The sequence below is a fragment of the Myodes glareolus genome, chromosome 13 (assembly GCF_982192425.1).
Source record: "Myodes glareolus chromosome 13, mMyoGla1.1, whole genome shotgun sequence".
Classification (NCBI taxonomy): domain Eukaryota; kingdom Metazoa; phylum Chordata; class Mammalia; order Rodentia; family Cricetidae; genus Myodes; species Myodes glareolus.
This window is the reverse complement of record NC_142038.1, coordinates 53,907,052-53,920,110: the sequence shown is the minus strand read 5'-3', so window position 1 is coordinate 53,920,110 and position 13,059 is coordinate 53,907,052. Positions and strand designations below refer to the sequence as shown.

Sequence of the window (13,059 nt, the reverse complement as noted above, 5' to 3'; positions counted from 1 at the left end):
GCTCAGAGAGGGTGTGCTACAGCCCTGAACACTTCCTAGTTTTCAACTACTAGGTGGAGCGAGGGATGAAGGCACCTCCCTGTTGAAGAATCCCGGAAGGCAGAGGACCAGAGGAGGACTTCCACCCCAAGTGGAAATGGTGTTCCAGAGCAAGACATCAAGAAAGAAACAATGCCTTAAGACTTGTGACACTGTCTGTAAAGGGGACTCCAAGTTAGAAGGGAATGTGCCCTCCCTGTCTTCCAAGCACCAGGAAAACCCTGTTTAAACTGAGACCATCATTATAAACCTGACTTTACTCCACAGCCTTCTGTTTTATCCTCCATCTTCACTCCACTGTTCACCAAACATCAGAACTATCCTTTTCCAAGAGAAGAGACTAAGGAGAAAGATGTGGGTGTTGTGGGAACCCACGAGGACAGAATGTGCAAAGTCATGGATCCACAGGTACACATGGAACGGCATCACAGAGTCCATGATGATGCTTGCCTCCCTCCCTTCCCCCTTGCAGAAGATGAGTCCAGAGCTAAGCGTTCATTCTATCACTGAGCTACACACCTCAATTTACATGCGTGTTTTAGGGGGAAAAAGTTGTAGGCATGTGGTACTGGGGAGGGAACCCAGCATCTTATCATGCCAAGCCATGAGGTTTCACCCCCAGGCCTGGGCAATAATTTAATCCCCACCATTTTACTGTAAGGATGAAATGAGTCAATACACAGTATTGGCACCAGGGCCCAGTACACAGGTGGGTGCTCCCTGAATCGCTCTCCTCTCTCTTACCATTCTACAGATGAGAAGACTGAGTGAGAGCTGGGGGTTTCCCCAGGGTCACACAGTCAAGACATGGAGAAGGTAGACCATCTCTATCCTCCCAGACTCACCTGTCACTACTTACACTGTGTGTTCTTCCTAGAGCCACCGGAGTGTGTCCCTGAGACCCTCAACAGTATAAAGAGGCCTGCTCCCCACCCCCAAGGGTGCTTATTACCCCCTCTTAGTGGCCTGGAGGTGAAATGTAGAGAGAGGTCTGATACCCACTGTCAAAACCAATTTTCTCAAATTATTTGTTTTTCCAAAGCCTATTTCCAGCAAATAGCCACTCCTTCAAATAGAACTAACCTTAGGGAGAAAAAAAAAAACAAAAGTCTTACATGGAAACACAGGATTTGGTCCCCAGCGCTCAAGTGTTACTATTGCTGCTGTGGAAATCTCCTTAATGCATGGCTGCATTAAGGTTTTGGATGTTACTGAACCCAACCTGAGAAACACTGGCAGTCTCCTTTTTCCAGTTTCCTGTCCCCTTCCCTCCCCTCCTTCCCTCCCTCCCTTCCTCCTTCCCTCCCCCTTTTCCACTTCCCTGGAAGGAAATGATCAACACAGCACCAATGTATCTAGCAATTGCTGCAGCAAATGACAAAGACCATTTGCTGAAAAAAACCACGTCATTTTAATCTGACCCCCAAATGAACTCCCCGACAGCCCCTCCTCAGATGGCCCTCAAAGGCCGCTCTAATTCTGCACAGGGTTCTCTTTCATGGAAGAGACTTGAAATCTTGCTCACTATAACTCTGCTTTTCAAAAATTTAGTCAGCTTTAAAACACACTGCTAAGAGAATTCGAATCTTATCTGTAGCAGTGATCTGTGGAGACAGACCATGCACTGCACAAAATATAAAGTGACCTTGACCAGAAAGGAAGAAAATAAACACTCGTTAGAGCAGAGAGGCAGCGAGAAAGCTCCTAGAAATTAGAAATTCAGAAAGAAAATAGATTTAATGTGATTTAATTTGAAAACTTTTAATTAACGTAGCAGAGATCCAGACAGTTCTAAAGACAGGCTAATGAGAAGATGGAGAAGGGGTAACAAGCCAATTACCAGGTAGTCATGGTCTAAAAACACCAAATAACAAGCAATAAAATGCGTCCTATGCCATGTTCAGACCACACAGAAGACTGCATTCAACCATAATCAAAGTTATAGGGCAAGAACAGCTGGCGATTTTAGTAAAAATTCACAACATCAAAGAAGTTGCTTCTATGAGGCCAAGAATAAATTTAATTGAACCTCTGATTGAATAAATTGTGACAGGGTAGACAACCAAGCCTCATATAATAAAATTAAAGTTTAAAAAACAGTCCTCAGGAAAAGGGGGTAGGGTGGGGAAAGACTTTGTAAAGATTAAATAAAAAGATGTGGAGACCTGGCTCCCAGACCATGATAACAAGATTTGAATAATTTAAGATTCTATTATCAAGAACTAATCAAGCTGTCAGGCCAAAGCACTGGATGATGTGTAGTTAGACCCAACTCTAGAAAAGGGCAAAGCCCAGAGACTTAACCTGGTATAGATCATTGAGACTTTGGAAAAATCAAATCCAGACAATTAAGATAAAAAAATATGAGGCAGAGGGCTTAAAGATATGAGCAGATGTGTTGATTCTGAATTAACTAACATATTAATTAATTATATAATTTCAATTGCCCAATCAATCCATGAAAAAATATTACAAAGCCCTTACTTTCTGTGAAGTAGTAGGCATGGTGGACACTTTGTAAAAACAGCACATTTTTATCAATTAGTAATGTCCCATTAATTTAGACTGGGTCCACCAAAGAAGTAAATACAATTTCCCAAAAGACTTTTAGGGGATAGGCATGCTAAGGAGATGTTTCAGTGGAAAAAGTACTTCTACACAACCAGGAAGACTAACGTTTTGAGTACCAGTACTCAGGTACTGAGTGTGGCAGTGTGTAACCTCAGCGCTGGATGGGAGACAGTTGCACCCAAGGGCTTTCTGGTCAGTCTCTGAAATGTCAAGTTCCAGATTCAATAAGGAATCTGGTCTCAAAAAACAAGGCGGATAGCAGTGGAAGACAGTGGACACCAACCTCTTGCCTCTGTGTACACACGCAGGGTGAGCAACACACACACACATACATCACAAGCTGCCAATCAAAGAAAGTCTATTCGGGAAAGCAATGCGCTGGCTAATATCACTCATCTGTTCTAGTTCTAATTATCTTAATCATATAACATCTGATACCCTTTGATGCTGCTTGCCTGACTTCACCATGGCTGTATGTCGTGTACGCTGTTCTCTCTTTCATCTGGTTTAGCAAAGTTCCTATAATGCATTAGGGTGAACACTCAATCCTATGCTGCCAACCCCACACGTGCTGATACGCCCACTTAGCAAGAGCCTGACAAACTTTCAGACTATGGTCTCAACGAGCCTTGGGGGGGGGGGTAGCTTTCACAAGGATAACCTAGTGAAGGATATGAAAATCTCCTATGGTGGAGTACTGAGTACTAAATAGCACTTATTGGGTCATGTTTACCACTGCTTATCCATCTAAGTACTGACTATAGATTTTCCTTCACAGAGAATGTCCAAGAAGCACTGTTTTCCCTCACTTTCTCTTTCCTGTCCTTCACCCCCCCCAAAATGGTTTCCTTTATTAGACACCAACTTTATCCTTAATAAAAGTGTCCTCAAAATGCCTAGGCCTATATTAAACAAAACAACTTTTGTAAAATTCTCCCTCTTCAGCCTGCGGTGTTTTTCCCTGCTGGAATCGTATCAAGCCTAGCTCCAGCAGGAAGGCTGGTACCTGCCCCAGTAATCAAAGGACAGCTGTGTGTGATTGTGACCTGAGGGCGGGCGCTGAAGGGCTAGAACTGGCCAGCCACACCTACACTTCATCACACTTTCTTAAGCTTTCTGCTTTAACTCCCTATCGGGAAGGCTCGGATTCAGTATTCTCACTGGCAGCAGTTATTTGGCTATTTCCCCCTCTTTTCCAATCGGTGTCTCTAACTGCCAATTTTAGCCAGAAAGGAGAAACAGACCTTCCTTTCTTCAGCCACACTCTCTTGCATCTTTTCCTCCATCTCAAACTCAAGTTACTCTTGTATTGTCCTCCGTGAAAGTTTGGACGGACGCTGAACCAAGCCTCCTGGAATTGGGGCTTTGAAACACCTTCAGCTATAGAATCAAAACACCCTGAAGGCAAACGGTTTTAGAAAGCAGGCCAAGGAAGTACTGAGCAATAATTTTGTCTTGAGGATTTCATCACTGTGAAGCCAGAGCAGATTCTGCTCAACTACATCCATTTGAGTACTGAGAGGCTACCCCTGCTGCCTGCTGGAAACATGTCACTACTGAGTGCATAATGGTACTCCAGAGCCAGCACCCTGGGTGAGGTCTGGGACTCTCCCCGGAAAGAGCAAACCATACAAACCCAGCATCCTGAGCTAACACTGTGCTTCTAGGATGGTTAGATCTGACCTAACTGTCCCCCTTACCTTCTGACTCTTCAGGATGCTCAGCGACAGAGGCTTTGCTCAATGAATGCATCAGCTGTCCAGATTCATCTCATTTCCTGGACCACAAGATTAATAATCTGAGAGATTGCAACTCTGCCCAGGGCCAGGCTGTTAATGGTCATAAATCCCCAAGTAGGCCACCTGGTTCTGGCCAGAAATGCCAGACTGTCATGTATCTATGACCACTGACTCATTTATTTATTCCACAAGCATTAGAGCATTTATTGATCACTGGGGACATGCCAGATCCTGGTTAGGCATTACAGCAGAGATCACCGTGGCTTACAGATGGCTGTAGGCGCCATTCCAAGGCCCCATTAGAGCATGTTAATGAAGGCTAGGGTTTGCTTCCACACTATGTAATGAGAACATCAAATTATTTTACTAGTTGTTCTAAAGTTCTGAGTCACGAAACTTTCCCATCTCCGAATTCTCCACCCTACCCACAGACGAGGGGGGGCGGGGGAGCAAGGTGTTACAGCCTTACTGCTACCAAGAAAGACAGGCTAATGGAATGGTTAGGGGGTCAAGGTCACAACCTTGTCAGGTTAGGAAAACATGCTGTAGTAGGTTAGCACAGGAGGGATGGCGCTGGTGTCATACACGGACAAGGTACATGAAAGTGTCCCCTACAGGGATAAAGGGGTGCTAGGGTTATTTCACAGAGATCATTCTCAGTCTTAAAGCCCACCTCTATTTTTTTGGGTGGCACATTCCATATAGACCAAGTGGGGGGAGGCTCAGAGGAAGAACAATGGGACAAGTGACTTGGGCTAATCCCAATCATGGCTACAAATAAAGGATTATTTCAAATGGTTCCAAACAAGTTGGTTTCACCCCAGAAATTAAGGAAGATCTAGGACATGATGGATAAACCGTCCGGGAGCAATGTTCAGCTATGTTGTCCTTGCTGAAAGCCCTGGAGAAGAGCCCAATTCACCTGAGGGAACTACAGGTGCTGGCCGATACTAGAAAACTGAGGGATGGGTCCAACTCACCTAAAGAGGTTGTGGGTTAGTCCCATAGAGGCCAGTCCTGTCACTTCCTGTGGAGACCTTGAAGCTAACACCTCCCAAAGAGGGTCTCTGAGAAGTCCCTTGAGGACAGACTTGACTTTCCCCAACTTTGGTGAACCATGTGAGGAGATTCCCCTCCGATACGCACAGTTATTGCCCACATATACTAAAGTCTACAGGACCCAAATGGCAAACAGTTTTATTAAGACGCTGCTTGGAGCTGGCCTGTACTTTAAAGTCTGTCTCGTTAACGTTAGTCAGGGAGACCTGAGGGTGACAAGCAGCCGAATCCCTAACACATCTGGTCAGCCTGAGCATGCACCCAGTCTGCCTAACTGGAAGGAACAGAATGCTGGCTACCTCCTTTCAGGCATCTGGAACAGCAGGAAGCCCCGCTCACCCAGAGGACACCACGGTCACAAAGTGGGGCTGCTGCTGCCTTGGGAGAGAGAAGAGGTAGGCTCCTTTTCCCCTTTCCAGATCACTGGCCAGGGGTACCCCTTTTCCTATCATGTAAGCCCTGGTCCAAGGACAGTAAAAGTGAGAAATAAAGACAGCTGTACCTTTCTTTAACCAGAGTATGGGAGTAGGAGACATGCTCTGCTCAGTCGGAAGGCACAGAACCTGAGATCGTCTGGTAACCGGAGTGGGTGCCCTCGGCCATCTGGAGGATGCCTACTCAGTGACTTCTTATTGCTTAGGGCATCAAGTCCTTGACTTCTAGGTCTACTTTTTGAGGCCTGTCCTTGACAGCACAGAGGACCTTAACAGGGAAGAGGTGCTATTGCAAGTATAACTTCCTGATCCATCCTTTTCATCTAGAATTCTCTTCTGCCTCCTCTAAAACTACCCGAAAATACTTAATTCTTCATGTGTCCAATGTTTATTAAAGACTATTTTCAAGACTTTAGAATAGAAAATGTAATATCACATACTATTTGCTCTCAAGGAGAAAACAGTTCACTTGTAGGGCTCAAATGTTGGGCTAACAGCAGTCAAGTGTGCATGTCTTCCTAAAATACTACACGGAGGACGTTGATACCACAATGAGGATGAATGACAAATGTCAAGGCTGACTGAGGCCGTTGGCCACAGGTCCAATGGGAGGCAGAGGTGGCATGCATGGCAAAGCTGCCATTTCTAGCTCTAGATTAATTTCTATTCCACCAGTAAGAAAGATTTCCACTGGTACAGCACACCCTGCGCCTCTGAATCTTATACTTCTAATCTTATCCTTAGTCCTGGATGATAGAGTCTTGCAGTGCCTGTTAGACTGGCTGTGCATGCAAGTCTTCCTCCTGCAATTAAAATATGGGGGTCACGTGATGTCTGTTTAGGTGAAAATGCTGCTCACTTGGCACACAAATGGTGCACAGTCCCACTGCTGGCTCTTCTTGTGTTTCCGTCAGGCTGCCTTTGTGTCCTTTACAGAGTCAGAGTATACTGGAAATAAGTGAGTGTTGATGTCACAAGGCTGACAGTGAGGCTCCCCCTGTAGGATAAGCTGCTGGGAGCTTTGAGGACCATGGATGGATCAAACCCCAGAGTGGCAGAACCTCATTGCCTACTCAGAGCATGGCTCCGAACACTGGTCACCAGCACAGTCCAAGCTACTCTCTCTTGGCAAGTGTCACACTTTATGGTTTAACCACAAAGTTTCTTACCCTTTGAACAAAGAATGGCAAGCAGTTTGCTGTGTAAATGAAGGATACATTCGTTTCGGGTCCCCGGCACTTTACAAGGAGGGGTCAATGATGCAAATTACTTCTACTTCACAAAAACTAATCATGGTAACTCATTAGAGCCAAACTGTAAAACATCCACCTTAATAGATATTAGCATGTACAAACAAATTTTTTTTAAGCTTCTATAGCATATTTACTATTCCTAAGCACGACGTATTAAGTAGATAATTCCTTTGTAGGCCTATAATCAATTGGGCAATATGAAAAAAGCTATGCACCACTAACAAGTTACATCACTGGGGTTAGTAGCATGTCATTGCTACCAACGAATGGATTGAGACTGAGAATTTAGTGGGGAGAAATTTAAATGCTTAAGTCACAAACTAACAGGGCTGGCAATGTATACAATGCACTAGACAGAAGCATTGTGAATTTTTTTCAGCCAATGAGATGAAATATTACTGAAACTCCCTCAAGGAAGAAAGTATTCTAAATATCCATTTGGGATAAATTTAGACCCAGTGCTAAGCTGTTTTCTAGTGCAAGCCAGCAGAGCAGTTTAAAGTTGGAATCTTGCAACACATCATCAGACTAGATAACACGGTGCGAGCACGCTTGAATCTTTCTCCCTTTGCATATCTGGATTGGATTTGCTGATAAGACTGCCTTATCCTTAGCCCTTTCTGCACAGCAGAAGAATTACACAGATAAAGCAAGCAAACCCTTCCACCACCACACCACTCCAGCAACATTTGAATTACCAAGTTGAATCAGATGAAATCAAGGGTTTTTTTTATATATATAGCATAGTTGTTCAGGTAATCATTTCAGTCTTCCATTTCACTGAAGCTGTAAGGGCATGGTCTTCAAAGACTCTCCAGCCAGGAAGAGCACTGATCAGAGGGCTTGGGACCAAGGATGTGACAGCACCACCTTTCAAGGATGTTTAGGGACCAGGTAAATGAATATTTAAATTCTTATTTCAGGATTACCCATTCATCTGCGCAAAATACTTATATTTTAGAAGTGCATTTTCTGATTTTGGAAGAATTTAAGATTTAAAATGAAGTGGATTCCTTTTGTATATTTATGATAACTTGACCTGTATCTAACTTTTCAAGAAATAAATAGTGTTAAAGTGGGACACACTTTGAATAGCTAATTATTCCAAGATTTGTTACACCAAGACAGTAGGTACATGAGTACCATCTCCAACCCGACTACCTCTACAGCTCAGGAGGAAGCTGGCTGAGGCTAAGCCCAGACACACTGATTATCTCTTCTGTCCTACTTCCCCCAAACAATCGCCAATTCTCCCCTTCAAGCACAGCAAGGCCTGGGGAAAGACAAGATGGCACCATATAAAATTACCTCCCGGGTAGTAGCAAAAGTCACTGCAGCTACTTGTCAATTTACAACCCAAACCTAGTGGCACAGGCAACAGGTAAGACCAACCCTCCCCAAGCCTAGCCTTTTTCTTTGAGCCAGAAAGTTAATGTTAAGGGGGCACTGCTGAGGGGTCTTCTTAGGAGCCCATGAACGCTCCTGCACAGCCTGTGCAGAAGCAGAGCACCACAGGCGGTCCAGTAGTGCCAACCCATCTTTCCCAATGCCCAGCATCGGCCACAAAGAGAAGGGAAACTGCTCCGGTTCCTACATCTCTGTTAAAACATTCCGAGCGCATGCTCATGCACTGGGAGTTCATGACACACACACACTGGGAGGCAGGTTTACTCCACAGAGGGTAAAACCAAGACTTTAGCTTTGGCAGTGGATTATAAACCTGGTTTTTCAAACTAGTTCCAATATATACTCTGAAATGTCTTCTCTTCTTTGACATATACAAGTCAAGTACCTTTAAAATAAAATACACAAATCGACTACACATCATAAAATTACAGGTCTAGAAATTAAAAATTTGCAAAAACTTTCATGAAATAAAAAAAAATCCTGAAGATTGCTGTAGACTCTCAGTAATTAAAAAACTATGCAAAATTCTACAAATTGTAAATAATAAAGGCAAGGGCCTGAGAAAGTTGGAGAATGAGTCATTGATAAAAATATTACGGCCAATAAAGATGCGGAAAATATGCTTAGAACTAACAATTTAACAATATTCTTGGGTTCTTACCACCTCAGGCTTCACCTCCAAAACCATCATGTGATTGGCACCCTCTTTGGTGTACTCAGAGGTACAAATGTGCTGTGAAAGGTGTCACAGGGTTGAAGACAGTCACATCATCTTATGTATCTATTTATTTTAATAACACAAACAGCACTCTATGACTCTATGACTGGCGTGCCTCCAATTTACTATTGTGAAACCTTAAGTTCTAGTTAGTTTTCGGATGCTGTAATAATATTATGACCTACAGCAACCTGGGGGAGAAAGGATTCATTTGGCCTAGAAGTCCATCATTGAGGGAAGCCAGGGCAGAAGCCAAGATTTGAACCTGAAGGCAGAAACTGAAGCAGAGACTACAGAAGAACACTGCTTGCAGGGATGCTCCTCACAACTTGCTTACCCTGCTTTTTTATACAACCCAGGACCACCTGCCTGGGGTGGGACCACATACAGTGGACTGGACCCTCCCACATCTATCATTAATCAAGAAAAATGACCCATGAACCTGCCCATAGACTGAGGCCATTTCTCAACTGGAGTTCCCTCCTCTCAGGCTATTCTAGTCTGTGTCAAGGAGAACTAACCAGTACACCTTACCAAATTAGAGTGTGTAAAAAGACCAGATATTTAATCCCAACCTGTAGAAGTCTACAGTTCACGGACTAATTTCTTACATTGGACTGAAAAGACTATAAAAATGTGTTTGAAATGAACCCGTATAGCATATGGAGATTAGATTCTCTGTAATGTTTTATACACATAGATGAAAATATGTGCTTCAGAGATAAAGCAACACACACACACACACACACACACACACACACACACACACACACACACATTCATTCCAGAGATGACCAGTGGCTAATCAGGCCGCTTCCTGTAAGAAATTTCTACTGTATGTGAGCCAAATCTTCAAGTAAATTAGATACAGAGTTCTACAAAGCAATCCCAGTTTTAATCAAAGAAAGGAAATGAACTTCATTTTGTTAAAAAAAAGAAGAAGGAGAGTTGAAGGTATCTCTAATATCAGCCTTTTAAAAATATATTTAAAACTTTTTTTTTTTTACAATACTACACACAAGGACTTTAAAGAACTTAGACTTTCCAGATACAAGAATTTCTAGAAAGTGACTTGGAATCACCCTCAGACAATAACTGCCGGGGGTTTTATTTCAGGCAATGGGCTTGTGCCAGAAGGGACTGACGTCTTGACGGAGGAGCACGGAGACGTTGTGAGAACTTTCTTTCTTTCTTTCTTTTTTTCTTTCTTTCCATGAGTAAAATCCTCCCAAGAGAAACAAACTGTGATGGTCCATTCTACCACCGCACAGCATGGACACATGAGGAAGATTGGTGTTTGATAGTAATTTGTCTTTGTTTTTCTGCCTTTGAATGGTTCCAGTTTTCGTTCACAGCTTGGCATGCATGCCTGCCTTCCACAGAGCACCCTCCACCCCCTCCCACAGAAGCCTGGTGCTGTGCTTTGACCTTGATCTATAGGACTGGACTTGGCAGGGCTCAATGGTCCTATTTATGTTTAACTAAAACTCTCACTTGATACATTGCAACATACAGTTTCTGTGGTCTCTCTACAGCGATACAAAGTGAGTGGGCTGGAGGGCAGAGGCAAGTGAGGCGGCCCCTCCAGCAAGAGAACTGAATAATGGAAGCTACACTCCACCACCACCTTGCAACTCTGCAAAAGTGGCAAACTGGGAAGGGGCTATGAGGGTAACTGCTGGCAAAGAGGTCATTGATTAGTTTGATTTTATGTTCACCTCTTTTGTCTTTCTGCCCCAATTCTTTAATTTCATCATCAGCAAGCCAGTCCAAGCCAGACCGACTGTGCTCAGCGCTTTGACACCCACTTGTTGAAATGACAGGCAAGACATATGTTAAAAAATTAAAAAAGCTCACTTCTTAATGAAAGCCAATCTGAACTCACTTAACTGCCTCTGACTCATCTCTCTCCCTGGAAGCTAATTCTTGGTTGTTCTCAAAGAAAACATGAAGTATATCAAATCCAGTTTTAATTCACTAAATTCCACCCTTGTTTAAAAGAAAAAAAATAAGAGACAAATTAGGAAAGCACACATTGTAAGTATAAGATGGGTGCATTGAGGACCATCGGCATCCCAGGAGGGCATGCTGCACAGAAAGCTGCAGAACGTTTTTGTCTCCCCCCCCCCCCCGCCCGAAGTTTAACATATGTACCTAGCTGCTTTTAATGTATATTTTCTATGTTGTTTTATTTAATCAGAAATTTAACTATCCTCTCTTTGGTTTACACTCCTTAGGTGAAATCACTATATTTTAATTTAGAGGTTAATATGCCTGCCTTCTAAAACTAAAATGTCTCTTTTAAAGGAAGTTGTAAATCAGAAAAAAATATGCATATATATTTTAATAACAATACTTGATGCATTCATAAAAAAATCCTATCTTCTGCTATTAAGGACAGCACATGCTATAGCTTGGTCCTTGGACTCATAGTTTTGGGTAAGTTCTGGCTGTCTGTAAAGAAGACCCATTGCTTTCCTCCAGCCCTGACGCCATTCTCCCCTCAGGTATGGCACAGCACATCAATCTTCTAAAGAACAGAAGAGTCCCTGCTGTCCGAGCTAAAACATCCTCGCTCTGCAAACAAGACTTTTCATTTCCTGTTCCAAAGGACTGCAAGTCTAATTCACCACATGCACTCCCTATAGCCTGCTGCACCGCAAGGCTCCACATGCTGGAGACAGAGCCTTCGAAAGGTCAGATGGGGTAGGAACAATAGAGAATCAGGCAGGATGAAGGTGGGTGGCTGGTACTTATACGGAATTATTGATAAGGAGCTACTGAGAATTTCTTCTGATGGCCATGTCTTACCATTTTGAGAATCTTAATAGTCTCGGGCTTCTGTTCTCCCTTGCTTCAGTCCAGGGAGACCAACCTGCAAAATATGTTTAAATACAGTAGACACCTTGTTTCACCACAGGTTAGCAAATGCAAAGAAAAAAAAATGCCTCCTCAGGGGTCACAGACAAACCCTATGTGAGCTGGAGATGAGTTCCATGCAAATGATTCCAACCACTGGAGTCCCCAAAAGAGCTTCCCAAGTGGTCTACAGGTCTACATAGGGGACAAAGGAATCCCTGGCACCTGGCTCTGCAGTCCTGGGCTATTCTTAGTGACTGGTTCATCTTTAAATTGCAGTTCAAAAGGCTTGGCAACTTAAAAGTAGACCCAAGTGATAAAAATAGATTGTTTTCTGGCTGCCCTTTGTTCCCAGACATACTACTGGCAGTATATTTGCAATCAAGACGGCAGAACAAGAATCAGCCTTCCACCGTAGTGTAATGCCTCAGAGTGGATATTTTTGGAAATGGCACTGCATTACATAACCTTCCGTGTTTAAAAAAAAAAGAAAGAAAGAAAGAAAAAGAAAGAAGGAAAGAAAACCTACACAGGGGAGAAAGCCAGGAGCATACACCATTATGCCCTTCTCTCCAAACCAAATAAACATTCATGTAGATGCCTAGGTGGCTCGCCCTCCGCCTTTATTCCACTAGATCACAACTCTTTTGTTAATGTAAGTTATGGCAAAAATTAAGATGAATGGAAAAACTAAAAGTTCTCCAAACGGGTATCAGAGGCACTTCGAGTTTTCCTATAATGTTGTTACAGAAACACAAATGCAAATCAGGTTATTAGCAGCACCGAGAAAAAGCAGTCATTTCTTTTTAATACTCCCGAACCCCAAGTTCAACTGCTTTGAAAAAAAAAATACAGAGAAAAGTATTGCAAGAGAGAAAACATGAAAGACCCACGGCCGCAGCAGCAACATTGAAAGAGTAATCAAGTGTAAGGATTTTACACGGGGAGAGGGAAGCTTGCATGCACCAAAGTGCACTTAA

At 43.2% G+C, this 13,059-nt stretch overlaps 1 protein-coding gene across 1 annotated transcript in view; it reads right to left on the bottom strand.

The window, feature by feature from the left end:
* The window catches only part of Nrep (neuronal regeneration related protein), a 32,899-nt gene that overhangs the window by 13,851 nt on the left and 5,989 nt on the right, over window positions 1–13,059 (bottom strand). The window lies entirely within an intron of this gene.